Genomic DNA, 23,622 nt, shown 5'->3' with positions numbered 1-23,622 from the left:
TTTTACAGGATGCTATGTCAGCCACAGGCCCTCTGAGTGTCCAGGTGGCTGCCAGCCAGGCAAACAAGGATGTTGGTCGGTGAGAATGATTTTCTCCACGTGCTCTAAGGTTTTAAGTTGAGGCGGTCATGGACCCGAGCTGCACAGTCTCTGCTCCTGGAGGATCAGATGTGTTCCTCCTTTGGTCCGTCCATCTAATAGCCACTGGGTTTCTGTGTCCACATCAGTTTGTTGGAATTCTATTCCAATTTTTGGCCTTTCCGTTCGGTGTCAGTTCTCACTTCAGGGACAGACTGGTTCCATATTTGTTGGTTTCTCCCATGGGTGTACCTTGGAGATAGGGCAGGTTTGGCTCCAGACCACGGCAGCAACGCAAACACCACAGCCGCGCGAGTCGAGTGAGCGTTTGGATTCCCCGCACAGAAATGTGTCTCCTCTGTTGTAGTCTACTGAGTGTGCAGCATGTCTATGAAAACAGTGTTCACACCTTAATTTGCAAATGCTTCGTTGTAAAATATGCTAGCCGTCATCCAAGTTTTCAGTGAGTTGTGATCTGTGTTCTGGTGGAGGGTCTCCCCTCGATGCCGATGGCTGCTGGCCACCAGGATGGCGCTTGTGGAAGGCGGGGGCGGCCGTGCCAGTTCCTTCAGCTAAGACAAGAATGACGTTTGTCCCGTCCATGGACCGTTCCTGTCACACGTGATTTCTCTGCAGCAGGTGGTGCTGTTTGATCGCATTTTACCCACAGCAGACCGTCTCTCCATATTGGAGTCCATCCTCTCAAACCTGCCACTACGTCTATGTGATGTTCTAAGTCCCCTGTGTCACTCCACGAGTCTTCAGCACCTTCACCAGGAGTAGATTCCATCTCAAGAACCCACGCTCTTTGCTCCCCCACAAGAAGCACCTCCTCGTCCCTTCGAGTTTTATCCTGAGATGCAGGGAGTCGGCCCCATCTTCAGGCTCCACCTCTCATTCTGGTTCTCTTGCCATTTCCACCCCATCTGTGGTGACTTCCTCCACTGGTCTCCACCTCCTCACCATCATGCATGAGGGTTGGAGTCAACCTCTTCCAATTCCTGTTCATGTTGATAGTCTGACCTCTCCCCGTGAATCAGGAATGTTCCTATGGCATCTGCGATGGTGAATCCCTTCCTGTTGACTTTGTCCAGGTCCCTCAGAGGAATCACCATCTATGGCAGCTGCAGCCTTACAAAACGTATTTCTTTAAAAAGACGACGTGAAAGTCTAAAAGACTCCTTGCTCCATGGGCTGCAGAATGGATGTTGTGTTAGCTGCCATGAGAACATGGGTCTCGTTGTTCATCCCCATCAGAGCTCCTGGGTGATCAGGTGTGTTTTCAGTGAGAAATAACATTTTGAAAGGAATCTTTTTTTCTCAGCAGTAGGTTCAAGAGTGGGCTTAAATTACTCAGCCAACCATGTTATAAGGAGATGAGCTGTCATCCAGGCTCCGTTGTTCCGTTGCTAGAGCACAGAGTAGATGGAGCACGATTCTCAAGGGCCCTGGGATTTTCAGGATGGTCAATGAGCCTTGGCTTCAACTTGGAATCACCAGCTGCTTTAGCCCCTGAGAGAGAGTCCGCCTGTCCCCTGAAGCTCTGAAGCCAGGCACTGACTTCTCCTCTCTGACTGTGAAGGTCCTAGACAGCATCTTCCAACAGAGGGCTGTTGCGTCTACACTGAAAACCTGCTGTTTAGTGGAACCACCTCCAATGAGCTCAGCTATGTGTCTTAGATCACGTGCTGCTTCACCTTGTGCCTTGATGTTATGGAGACGGCGTCCTGCCTTAAACCTCATGACCAGCCTCTGCTGGTCTCAGACTTGTCTTCTGCAGCTTCCTCCCCTCCCTCAGCCTCACAGAGTTGAACAGAGTCAGGGCCTTGCTCTGGGCGAGGCTTTGGCTGAAGGGAACGTTTGTGGCTGGTTTGAGCTTCCATCCAGACCACTCAGACTTTGTCCATATCAGTAGTAAGGCTGTTTCGTTTCTCCTTCGTGTGCTCACTGGAGAGCTCTTTTCAGTTCCTTCCAGAACGTTCCTTTGCATTCACCACTGGTCTGTTTGGCATGAGAGGCGTAGCTTTCAACACGCCTTCCTTGCTGAGCTTCATCATTTCCAGCTTCTGATTTACATCAGCAGGGGTGTGCATGCCTAGAGGCCACTGTAGGGTTAGGAGCTGCGCTGGCTTCACCATTGTTGTGTCTCAGGGGCGAGGGAGGCCCGAGGAGAGGGAGGGAGACGGGGGCGCCGGTCGATGGATCAGTCACAACACATACAACATGTACTGAGAAGCTCACCAGCGTCGGTCCTGGTGCCCCAAACGATTACAGCGGTAACATCGAAGATCTAACAGCCATAGCGGAAACATCTGGCACAAGCTGAGGATTACTGAAACGGGACCAGAGACAAGAAGTGGTAAATGCTGTAGGAATAATGTCCCCGATGGCCTTGGTGCTACAGGGTCGCCCCAAACCTTCAATATGCAGAAAACGCAGTATCTACAAAGCAGAATAACACACACTATGCCTGTTGTTCTGTGTTACATTGAGGTCTGTGTTCCAGTTAGAGTTAATTTTGTAAAGGGAGTAAGGTCTCTGTCTTGGTGATTTTTAATTTTTTTGCCCGTGGATGCCCTGTTGTCCCGGCGCTGTTGATGGAAGAGCCCGTCTTTGTTGTAGGGTCTTTACTCCTTTGGTGGTGATCAATGGACTCTGTTGATGTGGGTCATTTTCTGTCCCATTGACCAGTTCTTTCAGCAGGACCTCGCTGTCTCCATCCCTGTGGCTTCCCAGCGGGTCTGGACGTTGGGTGGGGTCATAGGGCCAGTCCTCTTGCTTTGTTCTTGTCCTTCAGAGTTGAGCTGGCGAGGGGCACTTGGGTGGCTGAGTTGGTTAAGCGTCCGATTCTTGGTTTCGGCTCAGGTCGTGATCTCGTGGTGGTTGGATCGAGCCCCATGTGGGGCTCTGTGCTCGGTGTGGAATCTGCTTCTGATTCTCTCTCCATCTCCCCCCACTCATTGGCATATGCTGTCTCTCAAATAAATGAATAAAATCTTAAACTTTAGAATCCATTTGTTGATATCCACCAATTAACCTGCTGAGAATTTGGGATTTTCTTGTCTAGCTGTAGTAGCTGGGGCTTTCTCTCCACTGAGTCAGTTATCACCTGCCCACTTTCCCTCTTCCAAGATGTCCTCTCTCATTTTGCTGAAAAGCAATGGCAACAGGGGACATCTTTGCCTTGTTCCTGATCCTAGTGAGAAAAGGTTGAGTTTCTCACCATCAAGTATAATGTTAGCTGCTGTTTATTAAGTTGAGGGAGTTTCCCCTTATTCCCAGATTGCTGGGTTTTTATCATGAATTGGTGTTGAATTTTGTCTCATGTTTTATCTGCATCTCCTGCCCTGGAACGGGGCAAGTGCCAGGAGAAGCTGGGTCATGGGTCCTGGCGTTTGGGGTAAGAGACATCTGTGTCTCCCAAGCCTTATCCTCCACAGGCGCCAGTCTTCCGCTGAGGGTAAAGGGGAGGAGCCTGGGCTGTCAGGCCAGGAAGGGGCCTGTCTGGCTGCTGGGGTTCCCTTCACGAAGAGACACCGGAGGCCTGATGAGCGCTAAGCCCAGGACCCCATCAAACGGCCACTTGAAAGGGTGGCTGACTTTTCCCAGTTTAAAGCTAATGCCTCAGAAAGATTTGGGGGGCTGTGCTCCCTCCACCCTGGGGCCATGCATGTCCCAGTTGCCTGTGATTGGCCAACACTTGCATGGACACTTGAGGTGGCCAGGGACCTGCTACGGTGGGAGCCGGGTCCTGGGAGCCGGCTCCTGGCGGCACGAGGCCTCTGCCTGTTTCAAGCCCGAACCCCACAAATGTGCATATTCCCCGTGCAGGCAGAGCTGGAGGAAATGGTCCTGGAGGCTACCCTCCAAAAAGACGCCCGGGACCCCGCAGGCCGTCCGTCCACATGGGGGATGACGGTCATCAATTTACAGTTGCCGTGTCAGGCAGATTTTCTGGCGTCTCCCCCACCTTGGAGTCCGTGCCATTGGTGGGAACTGGCATGAGCTCCACAGGCTGGGGTGTCCCGGCTGCCGAGGGTGGCGGCACCAGGGAGGGCCTGGCCGATCTGTGCAGCCAGCAACCTGCGACGGGGCCAGTGTCTTGAGAGGCTGGGACCGGAAGGGGCCATCGTGGGTCCAAGGAATCCGGATATTTCCAGGCTTTCACCGGCATCAATGCCTATTGGGGGGCAGGGCCCCCTAAATGTGCCACATTGGGATATTGATTACTTTTTAAAAAAAATTTTATGATGTTATGTTAGTCACCATACAATACATCATTAGTTTTTGATGTGGTGATCCACGATCCATTGTTTTCGTATAACACCCAGTGCTCCATGCAGTACGTGCCCTCCTTAATACCCATCACCAGGCTAACCAATCCCCCCCCCCCCTCTAAAACCCTGTTTGTTTCTCAGGCCCATAGTCTCTCATGGTTCATCTCTCCCTCCGATTCCCCCCGCCCATTTTTCCCTTCCTTCTCCTAATGTCCTCCATGTTATTCCTTATGTTCCACAAATAAGTGAAACCATATGCTAATTGACTTTCTCTGCTTGACTTACTTCACTTAGCATAATCTCCAGTCCCATCCATGTTGATGTAAAAGTTGGGTATTCATCTTTTCTGATGTCTGAGTAATATTCCATTGTCTATATGGACCACATCTTCTTTATCCATTCATCTGTTGAAGGGCATCTCGGCTCTTTCCACAGTTTGGCTTTTGTGGACATTGCTGCTATGAACATTGGGGTGCATATGGCCCTTCTTTTCACTACATCTGTGTCTTTGGGGTAAATACCCAGGAGTGCAGTTGCTGGGTCATAGGGTAGCTCTATTTTTAACTTTTTGAGGAACCTCCACACTGTTTTCCAAAGTGGCTGTAACAACTTGCATTCCCACCAACAGTGTAAGAGGGTTCCCCTTTCTCCACAACCTCTCCAACATTTGTTTCTTGCCCTGTCCGTTTTTGCCATTCTAACTGGGGTAAGGTGGTATCTCAGTGTGGTTTTGATTTGGATTTCCCTGATGGCTAATGATGATGAACATTTTTTCATGGGTCTGTTAGCCATTTGTATGTCTTCTTCAGAGAAGTGTCTGTTCATCTCTTCTGCCCACTTTTTGACTTGATTATTTCTTTTTTGGGTGTTGAGTTTGAGAAGTTCTTTATAGATTTTGGATACCAGCCCTTTATCTGTAGTGTCATTTGCAAATATCTTCTCCCATTCTATGGGTTGCCTCTTTGTTTTGTTGACTGTTTCCTTTGCTGTGCAGAAGCTTTTTATCTTGATGAAGTCCCAAAAGTTCATTTTTGCTTTTGTTTCACTAGCTTTTGGAGATGTGTCTTGAAAGAAGTTGCTGTGGGCGATGTCAAAGAGGTTACTGCCTATGTTCTCCTCTAGGATTTGGATGGATTCCTGTCTCACATTGAGGTCTTTCATCCACTTTGAGTTTATCTTTGTGAATGGTGTTAGAGAATAGTCGAGTTTCATTCTTCTGCATATGGCTGTCCAATTTTCCCAGCACCATTTATTGAAGAGACTGTCTTCTTTCCATTGCATGTTTTTTCCTGCTTTGTCGAAGACTATTTGACCATAGAGTTGAGGGTCCATACCTGGGTTCTCTATTCTGTTCCATTGGTCTATATGTCTGTTTTTGTGCCAGTACCACGCTGTCTTGGTGATCACAGCTTTGTAATATAGCTTGAAATCGGGCAACGTGATGCCCCCAGCTTTGTTTTTCTTTTTCAACATCTCCTTGGCTATTCGGGGCCTTTTCTGATTCCATACAAATTTTAGGATTGTTTGTTCCAGCACTTTGAAAAATGTCATTGGAATTTTGATCGGGATGGCACTGAAGGTATAAATTGCTCTGGGTAGCATAGACATTTTAACAATGTTTATTCTTCTGATCCATGAGCCTGGAATATTCTTCCATCTTTTTGTGTCTTCTTCAATTTCTTTCATGAGTGTTTTGTAGTTCCTAGAGTATAGATCCTTTGCCTCTTTGGTTGGGTTTATTCCGAGGTATCTTATGGTTTTTGGTGCTATTGTAAATGGAATCGTTTCTTTAATTTCTCTTTCTATAGTTGCGTTGTTAGTGTATAAGAAAGCAACTGATTTCTGTGCCTTGATTTTGTGTCCTGCCACATCACTGAATTGCTGGATAAGTTCTAGTAATTTGGGGGTGGAGTTTTTTGGGTTTTCCACATGAAGTATCATGTCGTCTGCGAAGAGAGAGAGTTTGACTTCTTCTTTGCCAATTTGAATACCTTTTGTTTCTTTTTGTTGTCTGATTGCTGTTGCTAGGACTTCTAGTACTATGTTGAACAACAGTGGTGTGAGTGGGCACCCTTGACGTGTTCCTGATCTTAAGGGAAAGGCTCTCAGCTTTTCCCCATTGAGGATGATATTCGCTGTGGGTTTTTCATAGATGGATTTTATGAGCTTGAGGAATGTTCCCTCTATCCCTATACTCTGGAGAGTTTTAATCAGGAAAGGATGTATTTTGTCAAATGCTTTTTCTGCATCGAGAGGACCATATGGTTCTTCTCCCTCCTCCTATTAATGTGTTCTATCACATTGATTGATTTGCGAATGTTGAACCACCCTTGCATCCCGGGGATAAATCCCACTTGGTCGTGGTGGATGATCCTTTTAATGTATTGTTGGATCCTGTTAGCTAGGATTTTGTTGAGGATTTTGGAATCCATATTCATCAGGGATATTGGTCTGAAATTTTCCTTTTTGATGGGGTCTTTGCCTGGTTTGGGGATTAAGGTAATGCTGGCCTCATAGAATGAGTTTGGAAGTTTTCCTTCTGTTTCTATTTTTTGAAACAGCTTCAGTAGAATAGGTATTATTTCTTCTTTGAATGTTTGGTAGAATTCCCCAGGGAATCCATCAGGCCCTGGACTCTTGTTTTTTGGGAGGTTTTTGATCACTGCTTCAGTCTCGTTACTGGTTATTGGCCTATTCAGGCTGTCAATTTCTTCCTGTTTCAGTCTTGGCAGCTTATAGGTTTCCAGGAAGGCCTCCATTTCATCCAGATTGCTCAGTTTATTGGCATATAGTTGTTGATAATAATTTCTAATAATTGTTTCTATGTCCTTGGAGTTAGTCGTGATCTCTCCCCTTTCATTCATAATTTTATTAATTTGTGTCCTTTCTCTTTTCTTTTGGATAAGTCTGGCCAGTGGTTTATCAATCTCATTAATTCTTTCAAAGAACCAACTTCTAGTTTCATTGATCTGATCTACTGTGTTTCTGGTTTCTAATTCATTGATTTCTGCTCTAATTTTAATTCTCTTTCTTCTAATTGTAGCTTAGGTGTCGTTTGTTGCTTTTTCTCTAATTCTTTAAGGTGTAGAGTTAGTTGGTGAATTTGGGATTTTTCTATTTTTTTGAGTGAGGCTTGGATGGCTATGTATTTCCCCCTTAGGACCGCCTTTGCAGTATCCTATAGGTTTTGGACCGATGTGTTTTCGTTCTCATTGATTTCCATGAATTGTTTAAGTTCTTCTTTGATTTCTTGGTTGACCCAAACATTCTTGAGCAGAGTGGTCTTTAGCTTCCAAGTGTTTGAATTTCTGCCAAATTTTTTCTTGTGCTTGAGTTCCAGTTTTAGAGCATTGTGGTCTGAGAATATGTGGGGAATAATCTCAATCGTTTGGTATCGGTTGAGACCTGATTTATGACCCAGTATATGGTCTATTCTGGAGAAAGTTCCATGTGCGCTCGAGAAGAATGAGTATTCTGTTGTTTTAGGGTGGAATGTTCTGTAAATATCTATGAGGTCCATCTGGTCCAATGTATCATTCAAAGCTCTTGTTTCCTTGTTGATTTTCTGCTTAGATGATCTGTCCATTGCTGAGAGTGGAGTATTGAGGTCTCCTACAATTAACGTATTGTTATCAATATGACTCTTTATTTTGGTTAACTGTTGGCTTATGTAGATGGCTGCTTCCATGTTGGGGGCATAGATATTTACAATTGTTAGATCTTCTTGTTGGATAGACCCTTTAAGAATGATATAGTGTCCTTCTGGGTCTCTTATTACAGACTTTAGTTTAAAATCTAATTTGTCTGATATAAGAATTGCTACCCCAGCTTTCTTTTGAGGTCCGCTGGCATGGAAGATAGATCTCCATCCCTTCACTTTCAGTCTGGATGTATCTTTAGGTTCAAAATGAGTCTCTTGTAGACAGCATATGGATGGGTCCTGTCTTTTTATCCAATCTGCAACCCTGTGCCATTTTATGGGAGCGTTTAGGCCATTCATGGTGAGAGTGATTATTGAAAGATATGAATTAATTGTCATCATGTTGCCTGTGAAGACGTTGTTTTTATAGATTGTAAATTTCTGTTGTAGATCACTCTTGGGGTCTTTCTCCTTTTATAGAACCCCCCCCTTAATATTTCTTGCAGGGCCGGCTTAGTGGTCACATATTGTTTCAACTTCTGCCAGTCGTGGAAGCTCTGCATCTCTCCATCCATTCTAAATGAAAGCCTTTCCAGATAAAGTATTCTTGGCTGCATGTTCTTCTCATTTAGTACCCTGAATATGGCTGGCCAGGTCTCTGTGGATAGGTCTGATGTTATTCTGATGTTCCTCCCTCTGTACGTAAGGAATCTCTTCCCCCTAACTGCCCTTAAGATGGTTTCCTTGGTTCTAAGATTTGCAAGTTTTACTATTACATGCTGGGGTGTTGGCTTGTTTTCCTTGATCTTAGGAGGGGTCCTCTCTGCCTCTAGGACTCGAATGTTTATTTCATTCCCCAGATTAGGGAAGTTCTCAGCTACGATTTGCTCAAATACATCTTCTAGTCCTCTCTTTCTCCACTCCCTCCGGGATTCCAATGATTCTGACATTGGAACGCCTCATGGTGTCACTTATTTCTCTGATTCTATTTTCATGGATTCTGAGTTGTTTTTCCCTGGCCGCCTCTTTTCCCTTTTTATCTGTTATATTGTCTTCCAGGTCGCTTATTCTCTCTTCTGTCTCAGTTACCCTAGCTGTTAGATTATCTAGATTGGATTGGATCTCATTGATAGCATTTTTAAATTCTGCCAATTCACCTTTTATTTCTGCCCTTAGAGACTCTGTTGCCATTAATTGATTTCTCCATTCTAGCCATTGTCTTCACAATGGCTAGCCTGAATTCCATCTCTGACATCTTGGTTATACCTGCATCCATTTATAATCTCTAAGTCTTTTCTGTTTTGGGGGCTGCTCCTCCTAGTCATTCTGTTGATGGGTGTTTGAGGGAATGTATAGAGTCCAAATTATTGACCAGAACCCAAGCAAGATGCACCTGTTTTCTTGGGACCTTAGGGTTGCTGGCCTCTTGTTTTCCCAGCCTGTCTTCTGCGGGAGGGGCCTGCCAAGCTGTTACTCAGGCAACCCTGTTTGGGCGGAGTTGCCCTGCGCCCCTGTGGTGGGGGATGGGCTCAGTGGGAAGCAGTCTTTGGGGCTTCTGTTGTCTGGCACCTTTCCCTGGAGGCTTTCCGCGTCTCTTCCGCGCGAGTCAGAGCAGAAGAGACCGTTTCCAACCCTCTGCCTCAGAGCAGAGAGACCTCAGTCTGTTCTTCAGTGAGCTCTCCAGGCCACACCGTCTCCGTTTCTGTCCGTGCTGCTAGAAACTGCAGCAGCCTGGGTTGTGCGCCCCTCCGCAGCGCCCCCAGTCCTGCCTCCAGGTCGGGGCACGTCTCTGCCCTTTGTGCTTCTAAAACCGCCAGCCGCTCCCAGTTCGCCTGCGCGCGCCCCCGCTGGTCTGGTCCTCCACCCCGGGGGCTGCCCTAAAGTCCTTTCCCGACGCTACCGGTCTGCGAGTCTGTGCCCCCGTCCCCAGCGCAGGAGGCTGTCGCTCACCGGCGGTGTAGGATCCCCACGGCCAGGCTCCCTCCCGCTGCCATTTATGCTGATATCTGCCCACAGAATCATGGCTCCCCGCTTCGTACCTTGGAACCAACCGCCTGCGATACTCTGTTTGTAGAGATCCAGATCTTCTTACATCTCAGGCTGGTTTCATGGGTGCTCAGAGTGGTCTGGTAGATATCCAGCTCAATTCCGGGGACCAGTTGAAATAGGGTCCCCTACTCCTCCGCCATCTTTCCCCGTCCTACTGTGGATATTGATTACTTTCAATTAACCTGACTCACGACGCAGCCGGTGCGAGAATCCTTCCCGAGTCAGCCTCTGGGTCGGATGGGAGCAAGAGTGTGAGTCCCTTTTCTCACGTTCTAAACTCAGATCAGCGGGAGAAAATACTTGCCGAACCAGTTCCTTGGGCTTAGCGAGTCTGGTGAATTTGGTAGATTCTCATGGCCGATTCACCCATTTCCTCCCAGGGATGGTGGCCGTTTGTCTTTTGTCATAAAGAGGACTCACCTCAGGGAGAACACACCCTTGGACCTGCAAGCCTGCGGTTTGAGCCGGCCTCGAAGGGTGCGTTCACACTGTGCTGTGGGTCCCCCGCGTGGAATCCGGGCGAGGCGTGTGCTTTCATGTTCTTGTGTCCTGAGCGCCTGGCTTCGTGAGTGGTGAGGATCTTCTCTGCCTTCGCTGTGGTAGGGGGCGCTTCCGGGGTGACCGTCGGTGGCCCGTCACAGAACCCGCGGACCGGGGTCCGGCAACACGGAACCCTCCAGCTCTCTGTGGGGTCTGGCATGAGAGGCACTCACATTTGTGGGAGACGGGAAACCCCGCGCTCAGCACCCGTCCTCACTCCCTGTGTACGAAGGCCCTTTCTTAGACTGTTTTGGGGAGTAAATGGGGGCTGCATCACCTGTGTTCACGGTGATTGCCTCTGCGTCTTTCCATAAAGAACCTTATTGCTTTGAGTCCCTGTTCAGATGAATAAGCTCCTACTCATCACTGGCCCCATGATGGACTCTTTAAATTGGCTCTGAGAGAGAACGACTTCTCTGTAGCGAGTTCCCTGTTGTCTGAGGAGTACAAGAGTTAGCCTCAGGGACTGCCTGGACAAGACAACAGAAATTAGAATTAAGACAGAAGTGAATGTCCTCCAAGCTAAGCTCCCGTTCTCAGAATGTGGCCCCCCTCGGCCTCTTGGGACTTGCCGTTCCCTACACGGTTTGCAGAGAGCACTCTGGCCTAATCTCTGGGCCCCAGGTCGACAGGGTAGCCGTGTCCACACTCGGAGCTAGGCAGTGAGGTTTGCAACTCCTGGCTCGGTCCAGGCTCTGCCGGCCTCAGCAGACCTGTGCAGTGTCCTCTACAGATGGACCCTAGACCACCCCTCCCCACCGCGCCAAGGTCAGATCCCCAGGACAGCAGCAGATCCTTTAAATTATAAAGCCCGTCTACCTCCGCTTCCAGATCCTCCCAACTGTGGGGAGAAATGAGGGAGGAGTGTCCCTCGACACCCACTGTCCCCCATAGGGGAAGCAGAGGACCAGCGTCCCTCCGAGGCCTTCCTACAAGTGACCGGCTAAAGGTCGGTATCCCAGTGCTGATCGGAGCCAAGGTTGAATTTGAACTCAGAAAACTTTATACAGACTTGATTCGCGGCTTGGCTGGCGTTCGTCCTGATGTGAGGAAGCCAAGCAAGGTTAGGAAGGCGGGCAGCTGGGCCCGAGACACCCAGCTCCTCGGGGGTGCAGATACCACCGTCTTGGTCTCCCAAGCCCCTACAAAACCAGAAATGCAAATCTAGAAGCAAGTCAAAGCCCGCCTACCTTTACCAATCCAGACACCTCACCTGTTCCTCTCAGAGGTTTGTAGATAATAAGAAATAGGAGGACACGGGAACAAAATCACGCTGTCAGAAAGGAAGGAAAATCTGAAAAACAATTACACCAAAATGTTTAGAACCATAAAACTTACATTCATTCTCTGTCCCTTAAAGTTATAAATCTTACCATGTCTCTGAAGTGTGAACACAGCCCACACCTGCCTGAGAGAATCAAAGGAGGGAAAGAGACCTTTTTAAACACTGAAACCTGCAGAGGGGCTCTGCCCCCCTCCAGACCCCAGCCTTCCTAGGATTGTGTCCAGGGACAAACCTTACAATCTTGTCCACAAACCCTGAAAGGCTTTAAGCCATCGGGGCCAGTAATTTCAATTGATTCCAACGGTTATTTTGAAACAAGCTACAAGAGCTCCGTGTTCGTCTATATGAATGTGTAGGTATGTGACAGATAAGGTATTATTGCCAAAATTAATTTGTAAAAGGGCTCTAGAAAATTGGGCATTTACATACACTCAGTATTCATAAAAATTCTCAAAAATAAAATAGAAACTAAATCCAAATGAATTTCCAGTTCACATGACCTGGGAAAATATTTGATAGTAAGACCAATTTAAGGTTGTGGGTTTAATAGAGTTATGAGCCTTAGAATTAAACTCATTGGACTTCCAGTAAACCCAGGAACAATAAGAGTTTTATGTTATCTAGGTTCCAGAATTTCTCACCACCACCACCGCTGGAGAGAATGGTGGACTTTGCTGGACAGACGGCTCGTGCAGTGTGCGTGGCTGATGGACACAGGGCTGTTGAGAGCACATTACCTGCATAGGTAGGTGGAAATAATTCCCCTGAATCTTTTTGGTGACCTGAAACGTTGACATTTTGCTAAGTGACGAGTTAAATCTGTCGAAAGCCTAGGAGACAGATCAGGGACTAGACTCGGGCCCCCAGCCCCAGCACCCCGGATCGGCAGCGCCCCTGAGTGGTGGGGCTCCCAGGAGAGCCAGAATGCTGTGCCCTTGGACGGCACATCCTGCAGGGGACGGAGGGACTCCGAAGGCTGGTGAGGACGGGACCAAACCAGCCTGCGCCAAGATGGAGCCCGGTGCCCCACTCTACCTACCTCCCCCCGGTTCTCCTAGTAAATCACACCCAGGGGTCGAACATGCCAACGAGGCACGTGATGTATGCAGAAGCATGTTCTGTGCACTGTGCCCCCGGCCTCTCCCTGCCCCCACGTGCTCAGGCGTCACCCTTCCCTGGCCTAGGACACCGGCGCTCTGTGCTGGCTCCCTGGCGCATGGGCGTCAGCCCCATAGAAGCCGTGTCTGGAATTCCTGCTGGACGTCTAGTGCTTGGAGAGCCCGAGGACCTAGCTGTGCACCTAGGTCACTCCAAATAAGGTAAAATCACAACGTATTGGTCTCTTAGGTTGACTACTGTGGGGTTCCTTATTACAGAGAAACTAAAGATACATTTGGGTCTGTTAGTAAACCTTTCTCAGGCCCTATGGAAACACAGGTTTGTAGGAATTATGAAATGTGGTCATCACTTTGCCAACAGGAAGAACGCCGGCCGAACAGTTCACAAGCCCGCTACTTAGTATCTTTAACCACTATATTAAGTAGAACGGTGAACCAATAGGACCTGCATGTCCAGGGGGCACTAAAGATATTAAGGGGAGCATTTCTGTATGCAAGAAAAGTAGGGGGCGCCTGGGTGGCTCAGTTGGTTAAGCAACTGCCTTCGGCTCAGGTCATGATCCTGGAGCCCCAGGATCGAGTCCCACATCGGGCTCCCTGCTTCTCCCTCTGACCCTCCTCCCTCTCGTGCTCTCTCTCGCAAAAAAAAAAGGATATGTGCTTTTGGTAAAAAATGTATTTTTTGTGTTGAGGAAAAGTAATTTTGTCCTAATGTAAGACTGGTTATTTTAGGGGGAAAACTTAGGACAAAATCTGATTGGGAGGCTTGATGAGTGAGTCCCGCATCAGGCTCCTTGCTCAGCGGGGAGCCTGCTTCTCCTTCTGCCTGCCACTCCCCCTGCTCATGCTCTTTCTGTCAAATAAATGAATAAAAAATCTAAAAAGAAAATCTGATTGGGCAAAATTTTAAAATGTGTGATCAACTGGCTTGGATAAATTTAAAAACAAGTTTTAATATCAAAAGCAAGCTCACGCAAAATTAAAATTTGGTTTTTCTCCTTTTCTAGGATTACTGGTCTGCTTTTTATAAGGAATTATAAACATTTTACTTTACCTTTCATGTCATCTGCCTCCCTGCCTCCTTTTCTCACTGACAGGTGGTTATCGTGTCATTCTGAAGCTTTTGCACAAGTGCTCCCTCCTCAAGGGGACTCAGGTGAGGACAGACCCAGACTCCAGGATACGGATCTCCAATGATTGGAGACCGTTGACCTGCGTGCGGATTCACAGAGCTCTGAGGGAGAGCCTGACGGCTTCAGGAAACCATGACAAAGAGCAAGAGCGACTACACTTCCTTACCTGGGCCTAATGCGTCCAGAGTCAGCAGCTCTGAGTATTCTTCTTGGCCACGTATTTGCAGAAGTCCATGGAGAATCTGTTCTGCTTGTAACGGACACAGTGGGCAACACGGACGACGTTACCAAGGCTTTGACTAGAATGATCTGCATCAACTCAGAACTGAGGTGGACTTTACGGAGCCAGTAAAGCCCCTGGGAAATGTCAGCCTGATGCCTTGCTTACAGAGTCCCAGGGCCTTACCAGGGGATCAGTGGGGATGGGTAGGGTGGAGGGACTGGGAGCAGATTCATCCAACCAGGGCACAGAAAACAAGCCACGGTGTAAAGCTAGATTAGAAGGGAATGATCCTAGAGCACCTGCCCAATGGTGGGGGACCTGCTGTAATGCTCTCTGGAGTCAGAGGTGCTGGCCCTCACCATGGTTTCCATTCTCCCTTCACCTTGCTAATGCAGATGGGGGGGGGGGGCGCTGGGCTTCCTTGCCAGCCTGCTGCCTTAGCAAGCCCTGGGCCCCTAGCTGACCCCAGCCAAGCCAGCAAGGCAACCCCAGGCAGCACACAGCAGACACTCCCCAATACAGCTCCAGCTGTCTCTCCAGGGTGACACGGGCACAAAGCACCCTGGGAGCTGCCTGTACCTGTCTCCACTCCACACAACTTTCCAGGAAACCCCCTATGTGGAGTACCCCAGGACATCCGGGTCCACACCCGCTTTGGCTCGTGCCATCCATCCCATCATGAAAGCCCCTGTGCAGCACCTTGGGTCCCCATGCAGCCCATGGCACTTCAGCTCCAGGCGTCCTGCTAGGGTGCCCCCTGCACTGAATGTACTGGGACTTCCTGGGCTGTAGCAACCTTACCTCTACCTGTTGACAGCAGAGCACCTTCTGCATGGAGCACCCAGGGATCCCCTGGCCCACTCCCACTTCAGCTCCAGCTGTCCCAGCAGGGTGGCCCTGGGTTGGAGTGCACTGAGACCCACAGCCTCTACCCACCATGGTCCCAGCCAGCTAGCCAGCCAAAGCCACCAGGCACAGGCAGTCCACACAGGGAATGTTCCTATATAAGACCATTCCTTCAAGATAAGGAGATACAGCTGTTCCACCTACTTTACAGAAACACAAAATGAGGAGACAGGAATATGCTCCCAATGAAAGAACAAGACAAAGCTTCAGAAAAACCACCATGTGAAACAGAGATAAGCAATCTACCCGATAAAGACTTCAAAGTAGAGGTCATAAGGTGCTCACTGGACTTGAGAGAACTAGATGAGCTCAGTGAGAATTTCCAGAGAGAGAGCAAATATAAGAAAGAATCAGAGTTGAATACAGTAACTGCAATGAAGAGTACATGTGAGGGAATCAACAGATTAGAGGATACAGAAGGATCAATAATCTGGAAGACAGGGTCATGGAAAGCACTCTGAGCAGCAGAGAGGGAAGGAAGGAAGATGTGCATAAATAAAAAGATAGGTTAAGAAAGGTCTGGGACAACATCAAATATACCAACATTCATATTATAAGGGTCCCAGAAGAAGAGGAGAAAGGGGCAGAAAAGTTACTTGAAAAGATAATAGCCAAAAACTTCCCTAACCTGGGAAAAGAGACAGAGATCCAAGATCAAGAAGCAGAGAGAGCCCCAAAGAAGATGAACCCTAGGAAGTCCAACCAAGACAGATAATAATCCAGATGTCAAAGATTAAAGATAATGACAATCTTAAAAGCAGCAGAAGGAAAACAACTAGTTGCCCACAAGGGAAACCCCAAAAGGCAATCAGCCAGTTTTTCAGCAGAAACTTTGAATAGATCACCACTCCCTCTTGCCTGCAAAGTGCTGAAGGGAAAAACTTATAACCAAGTATACTATATCACTTAGAACTGAAGAAAAGAGAAAGCATATCCCAGACAAGCAAAAGTTGAAGGAGTTCATCACCACTGAACTAGAGTTACAAGAAATGTCAACAGGACTTCCTGAAGTAGCAAAGGAAAGGCTATAATTAGAAGGAAATTATGAAAGGCAAATTGTCAGGAAAAGCAAACATACACTAAAGGCAGTGAATCAAGCACTTATAAAGCTAGTATGAAAGTTAAAAGATAAAGAACTCACAAAATCAAAGATGTGAAACATGACATCATAGACATATAACATGAAAGGGGGAACAAAAATGTAGGGCTCTCAGAATGTGTTTGAACTTAAGCGACCACCAGCTTTATATAGATTGCTGTATAGTTAGGATGTTATATATGAACTTCATGGTAGCCACAAACCAAAAACCTGTAACTGATACACAAAAAATGAACGGAAAGGTCCAAGCATAACACTAAACAAAGTCATCAATTGTAAAGGACGAGAACAAGAAGAAAGGAAAAGAACCACAAACCCAACCAGAGGGAATTTAACAAGATGGCAATAAGCACATACGTATCACTAATTACCTTAAATGCAAATGGCATAAATACTCCAAAAAAGAGAGGGTGACTGAATGGATTAAAAAACAAGACCCATCCATGTGCTGTTTACAAGAGACTCACTTCAGACCTAAAGACACATGCAGACTGAAAGTAAAAGGATGGAAAGAGATCTATGCAAAGAGAAGCGCGCGCACACACACACACACACAAATCCAGCGTAGCAATCCTTCTGTCAGAAAAAAAAGACTTAAAATCTGTAACCAGAGACTTAGAAAGGCATTACCTAGTGATAAAGGGATCAATCCAACAAGAGAATAGGACAGTTTCTAAGTTATCTGTGCACCCGGCACAGAAACACCCAAGTACACAAGTTATTCACTGATATTAGCAGGCATAAAGGGAGATGTCCACGGTGATACGGTAGCAGGAGAGGATTGTAACACCCCACTTACCTCTGTGGACAGATCAGCCAGACAGGAAGATGCATTGACCTTGACAACACACGAGTCCAGATGGACATAACAGATACACACAGAACAATCTGTCCCAGACAGCAGAATACACATTCATCTCAAGTGCATGTGGAGCGTTCTCTGGAGTTGATCACAGGTTGGGCCACAAACCAAGTCTCAGCAAACTGAAGACTGAAATCTCATCAAGCATCTTTTTAAACCACATGAAACTAGAAATTGGTGACAAGAAAAAAATGGAAAAAACACATGTGGAGGCTAAACACATGCTACTAAATAACAAATGTATCTTCAAAGAATAAACTTAAATACCTGGAGACAAATGAAAATGCAAACACAACATCGTAAAATCTTTGGGAAGCAGCAGAAGTTGTAAGAGGGAAGTGTGTAGTGATACCAGCCTCCCTCTAGAAACAAGAAAAATCTCAAATAATCTAACCTCATGCCTCAAGGAACTAGAAGAACAACAACAAACAAGGCCCAAAGTTGGCAGAAGGGAGGAAATAGTAAAGATCAGAGTGAAAAGAAATTAAATAGAGACTAAAAAACCAGAAAAGATAAATAAAATGAAGAGCTGGTTCTTTGAAAAGAAACAAAATTGATAAACATTTAGCTAGACTCATTATGAAAAAAAATTCAAATAAAATTAGAAATAAGAGAAATAACAGCACAGAAACACAAAAGATTATGAGAGACTGTCATGAAAAATTACACACCAACAAACTAGATAACCCAGAAGAAATAGATAAATTGCTAGAAACATCCCATCTTCCAAAACTGAATCAGGAAGAATTAGCAAATCTGAACAGACCAATTACTAGTAACAAAATTGAATCAGTAACCAAAAAAACCAAAAAAACCTCCCAACAAACAAAAGTCCAGGACCAGATGGTTTCACAGGTGAGTTTTACCAAACCTTGAAACAAGAGTTAAGAACTATTCTTCTCAAACCAATTCAAAAGCAGAAAAAGAAGGAAAACTTTCAGATTCATTCTATGAGGCCAGCATTACCATTTTACCAAAACCAGAAAAAGACACTACAAAAAAGGAGAACTACAGGCCAGTATCCCTGATGAACATAGATGCAAAAATACCCCTCAACAAACTATTTGCAAACCAAGTTCAACAATACATTAGAAGGATTATTCACCAGAGTGAAGTGGGATTCATTCCAGAGATGAAAGATGGTTCAATGCTGGAATCATGGTGACACATCACATTAACAAAATGAAGGATAAAAACCATGTGTTCATCTCAACAGATGCAGAAAAAGCATTTGACAACATCTGTTCATAATAAAACCCTCAACAAAGTGGCAATGGAGGAAACATACCTCAAATGATAAAGGCCATATTGCAGCAACCCTGAGCGCCCATCAGAGTCAACGGTGAAAAACCGAGAATTTTCCTCTAAGATCAGGGACAAGACAAGGATGCCCACTGGTGCCACTTTTGTTCACCATGGTACTGGAAGACCTAGCCCTGGTAACCAGACAAGAAAAAGAGATAAAAGGCATCTAGATTGGTAAGGAAGAGGTAAAACTGTCCCTATTTGCAAACAGCATGATATTACAAGTAGAAAACCTTGAAGACTCCACCAAGAATCTATTACAACCAATAAATGAAGTCAGGAAAATCATAGGATACTAAGTTAATATACAGAAGTGTGTTGTTTCTATACACTGATATCAAAGTAGCAGAAAGAGAAATTAAGAAAACAATCCCATTTGTGATTGTATCCAAAGGAATAAAATACCTAGGAATAAATTTAACCAGGGAAATGAAACACTTGTACTCTGAAAACTATAAAATATGGATGAAAGACATTGAAGACGACACTAACAGATAGAAAGCTACACTAAGCTCATGGAATGGAAGAATTAATGTTGTTAAAATGTCCACACTACTCCAAGGAGTCTCCACATTCAATGCAATCCCTATGAAAATATCTCTAGTATTTTTCACAGAACGAGAACAAGTAATCCTAAAATGTGTATGGAACCACAAAGACCCTGCACAGCCAAAGCAATCCCAGATTTCAAGATATATCATGAAGCTGTAGTGATCAAAGCAGTATGGGGCTGACACAAAAACAGACCTAGATCAATGGAGCAGGACAGAGAGCCCAGAAATACACCCAGGCTTTTATGGTCAATTTATCTATGACAAAGGAGGCCAGGATATGCAGTGGGGAGAAGACAGTCTCTTCGATACAGGGTGCTGGGAAAAGTGGACAGCCACATGCAAAAGACTGAAATGGGACCATGTGCTTACACCATCCACAAAAATGAACTCAAAATGGATTAAAGACCCCAGTGTGAGGGCGCCTGGGTGGTTCAGTTGGTTAAGCAACTGCCTTCGGCTCAGGTCATGATCCTGGAGTCCCTGTATCGAGTCCCGCATCGGGCTCCCTGCTCGGCAGGGAGTCTGCTTCTCCCTCTGACCCTACCCCCTCTCATGTGCTCGCTCTCATTCTCTCTCTCTCAAATAAATAAATAAAATCTTAAAAAAAAAAAAAAAAGACCCAGGTGTGAGCCCTAAAGCCATAAAACTCCTAAGAAAAAAGAGGTAAAACCTTGCACATCAGCCTTAGCAACACCCTTCTCATGTGTAAAATAAACAAAAGCAAAATAGACTATAGAGACTACACCAAACTGGAAAGGTTTGCTCAGTGAAGGAAACCATCAACAAAATAAAAATGAATGGGAGAAGATATTTGCAGATGACATATCCATAAAGGGTTAGTATCCAAATATACAAAGAACTACAACTACACACACACACACACACACAGAAATCCCACCAAATAATCACCCAATTTTTAAAAAGGTAAAGGCCCTGAGTAGACACTTTTCCCAAAGAAGACACAGAGAAATGGCCAACAGCCACATGAAAAAAACACTCAACATCACTCATCATCATCAGGAAAACTGAAATCAAAAGCATAATGAGATATCACCTCCTACCTCTCAGAATGGATAGTGTCAGACAGACAAGAGATGGCAAGTGTTGGCGGGGATGCGGAGAAAGGGGAACCCTTGTGCACTGTTGGTGGGAATGCAAACTGGTGCAACCACTGAGGAACACAGTATGGAGGTTCCTCAAAAAGTTAAAAATAGAACTACTGGATCGTATGGAATTTCTGCGATGGTATTTACCCAAAGAAAAAGAAAACACTAATTCAAAAAGATATATGAACCCCTATGCTCATTGCAACACTATTTACAATAGCCAAGATATAAAAGTGACCTACACGTCCAATGACAGATGAATGGATAAAGATGTAATATATATACACAATGAAATAGTACTCTGCCATAAAAAAGAAAGAAATCTTGCGATTTGTAACAACACAGATAGACCTACAGGGCTTTATGCTAAGTGAAATAAGTTGGATAGAGGAAAACAAAACCATACAGATTTACTTGTATATGGTATCTAAAACACAAAAGAAAATAAACCCAAACCCAAATCAGACTCATAAAGAGAATAAACTGTTGCATGCAGAAGGAAGGGGGTGGGACTATATGCCAAATAGGGGAAGAGGATTAAGAGGTACAACGTTCCAGTTATAAAATAAGTGAGTCGTAGGGAGGAAAGGTACAGCATAGAGAATATAGTCAGTGACATTGTAATAATAGTATATGGTGACAGATGTTAATGACACTTATCATGGTATTGCATATTGTGTAGACTTGTTGAATCACTATATTGTACAACAGAAACTAAAGTAATATTGTGTATCAACTGTACTTCAAAAATAAAATTTTCAATAACTTCAATCTGTGATTCCTTATGAAAAGTTCCAGCAAAACAGATTTAAAAGATTCTATATGGTCAATTGCTATTCTTACTGCACTGATGTGAATAATGAAGCCAAGTTTATTGAAACTTCATCTAATTAGCAAACAAATTAGTCTTACTGTGGTTACTGTTGCTAGAAATGGGAGTAATTGTTGAGAGAAACATTAGGATTCCACTGTAACTACAATACGTACTTTTGGGTATTAGATTCTAGTTCTGTTCATTGTTTTGAGGTTTTCTATCTATAAACTACTCTGGTTCCTGAATTCTTCCAGATTCCTCCAATGTCAGACTACAACTCTCCAAACTAACATTTCCAATTTTCTTCCATCTCTTTGACTTGAAATCACTGAACACTGAAACTGCCCCTTTTCCTGAAGCCTTGACAACTGAATATGAACGACTGGATGTATACTTCAGAGAAACCACTACATTAGCTCATATGCAGACAATCTCTGAGCCTGTTGCTGTGTGGGCCACTCACAGAGATCAGCAGAGACATTCCAGCTGCAAACCGGGAAAGCTCTCCAATTGCCACAGCCTTCCTTCACTCCATCTAAAGATGCTTCAACCCTGATGTCTAGAAATCCTCTCGACTGCCACCCTCAGAACTCAGAAACTGACGTATCATTTGCTTCACTCATTAACCACTTTTTTTTTTCTTTACATAGAAATGCCTCTTATTTAATACCTGGTTACTTGATTAATTGTCCTGCAAATTTCTCACAGATTTATGCTTCTTTATCTAAAATATACAAAATCTGCCTACCTTGGTCATTCTCCATGTCTCAATTTCATCATTAGGCCTTCATGCACATGCAATAAAACTTTGTGTGTTTGTGTTTTTTTTTTTCCTCCTGTTAATCACATCAAGTTGGGAAGGCTAAGTGGCTCTCTAGTTGTTTTTGTCTGCCTTCTGCTCAGGTCATGATCTCAGGGTCCTGGGACAAAGTCCCACATTGATCTCCTTGCTCTGCAAGGAGCCTGTTTCTTCCTCTGCCTGCCACTCCCCCTGCTTGTGCTTGCACGTGCTCTCTGACAAATAAATAAAATCTTTAAAAAAAGGCAAGTTAAACCAGCTAGAAGAACCTTAAAATACAGAGAAAATGTTTTCCTCCCCTGAACCGGGTGTCACTTAATGAAACTTACCCCGGAAAGACAGTGTAGGTTTCTCTAGCTATATGTTCAGGAGGAATAAGTACATCTGTGTAGGAGGGGACAAATTTAGGCAGATATGTGGACCCCCAAGACCTCACCCCTGGCACCTGGACTCTCAGACACCTTTAGGTCTAGGTCCCTGGCTTCCTTGACCTGCACACCTCACACCCAGAGTACACAGCCCATCAACTGCCCTTGAGCATCTGGGGCCTCCAGGACTGGAGTGCTCTGGCCAGTCCCCAACAACCTGCATAGCCTCCAGGGCAGAGGAATCCCACCCCAAATATCTTTCTGACATGGCAGCTATTTAAAGGATTATGAGGAAAATTAAGCCCAGGGACATGGGTAACTAGATTCCTAACAGTTGGTGAGAGACCAGCCATTAAGGGAAGTAATGGGTGCCTGGGTGGCTTAGTTGGTTAAGCGTCTGCTTTCGGCTCAGTCATGATCCCAGGGTCCTGGGATCGAGTCCCACGTTGGGCTCCCTGCTCAGCAGGGAGTCTGCTTCTCTGCCCCTCCCCGGCTTGTGCTCTCACTCTCTCTCAAATAAATAAATAAAATCTTAAAAAAATAAATAATTTTTTAAAAGGGTAAGTACCTTAAATGTCCCCATTGGGAAAACATTCTTGGAATGGATGAAATAGGACCTATTCAAATTAGGGAAAAAATTAAAAAACTCCTAAAGGAACAAATTATTGTACTATTTCACATAATAGACCAATCTGGCGGGTTGAAAGTGACACAAGTCCTATAGATTTATAACAGGTTATAGGAATTTAAACTAAGACTGCAGAAAATTGAGGGAATACTTTCAGATAGAAGCACTATCGTAAGCCATATCATCAGTGAATCTGAAACTCAGTACATGCTGGTCGACTCATCTGACCTGTTCTTTGCTCTTCCCACAGATACAGAGAGCCAACCCATGACCACATTCACACGGGAAGGCAGACATTTTCAGTTCACCAGGTAACCACAGAGCTACCTTAGCAGCCCAGAAAGACTCCACAACCTTCTAGCCCAAGACATCCAGGCCTTTCATTGACACACTACATATACACACACACGCACGCATGCACGTGCGCGCACACACACACACTCACATTTCCTACAGTGACGACACCCTTATTTCTGGTAACAACTTGGAGAATAGGCTAACGTCCTCATAGCGTTCATTGAACTCCTCACATTCAGGGGATGGACAATCGACCCAAATAAAGGCCCCACATCTCACACTACAATAAAATTTCTAGGCCTGACGTGGTCTTCTGAAGGCAGAAAAATACCACACGGCCTCCCAGACATCATAGCTTGCATACCGACCCTACCACAGAGGAAGAATGTCAGAAACACAGTCCAAACCACATACGGGGATCATATTAAAACACACTTGTGAAATAACTAGGAAGAGTAGGGACCATACGAGAACAGAGACTCAAGGTGCAGCCTTGACCTATTGGGAAAACGCCGTCAGAACCTGAGATACATTGGCAGCA

General features: G+C 45.4%; 1 long non-coding RNA gene across 1 annotated transcript in view; it reads left to right on the top strand.

Annotated features, from left to right (window-relative positions):
• The window catches only part of LOC129045701 (uncharacterized), a 39,074-nt gene extending 18,059 nt beyond the window's left edge, over nucleotides 1-21,015 (top strand). The window contains exons 2-4 of the long non-coding RNA XR_010407376.1: nucleotides 12,494-12,614; nucleotides 13,054-13,188; nucleotides 14,085-21,015. This is a non-coding gene — a long non-coding RNA (uncharacterized LOC129045701). The remainder of the gene's footprint in view (nucleotides 1-12,493; nucleotides 12,615-13,053; nucleotides 13,189-14,084) is intronic.
• Nucleotides 21,016-23,622: the final 2,607 nt, after the last annotated feature.

Source organism: Mirounga angustirostris, unplaced genomic scaffold (assembly GCF_029215605.1).
Source record: "Mirounga angustirostris isolate CCGP_5_RB_7025 unplaced genomic scaffold, mMirAng1.0.hap1 SCAF_14, whole genome shotgun sequence".
NCBI classification, from domain to species: domain Eukaryota; kingdom Metazoa; phylum Chordata; class Mammalia; order Carnivora; family Phocidae; genus Mirounga; species Mirounga angustirostris.
Note: the sequence above shows the minus strand (reverse complement) of the source record. Positions and strands in the feature narration are given on the sequence as shown.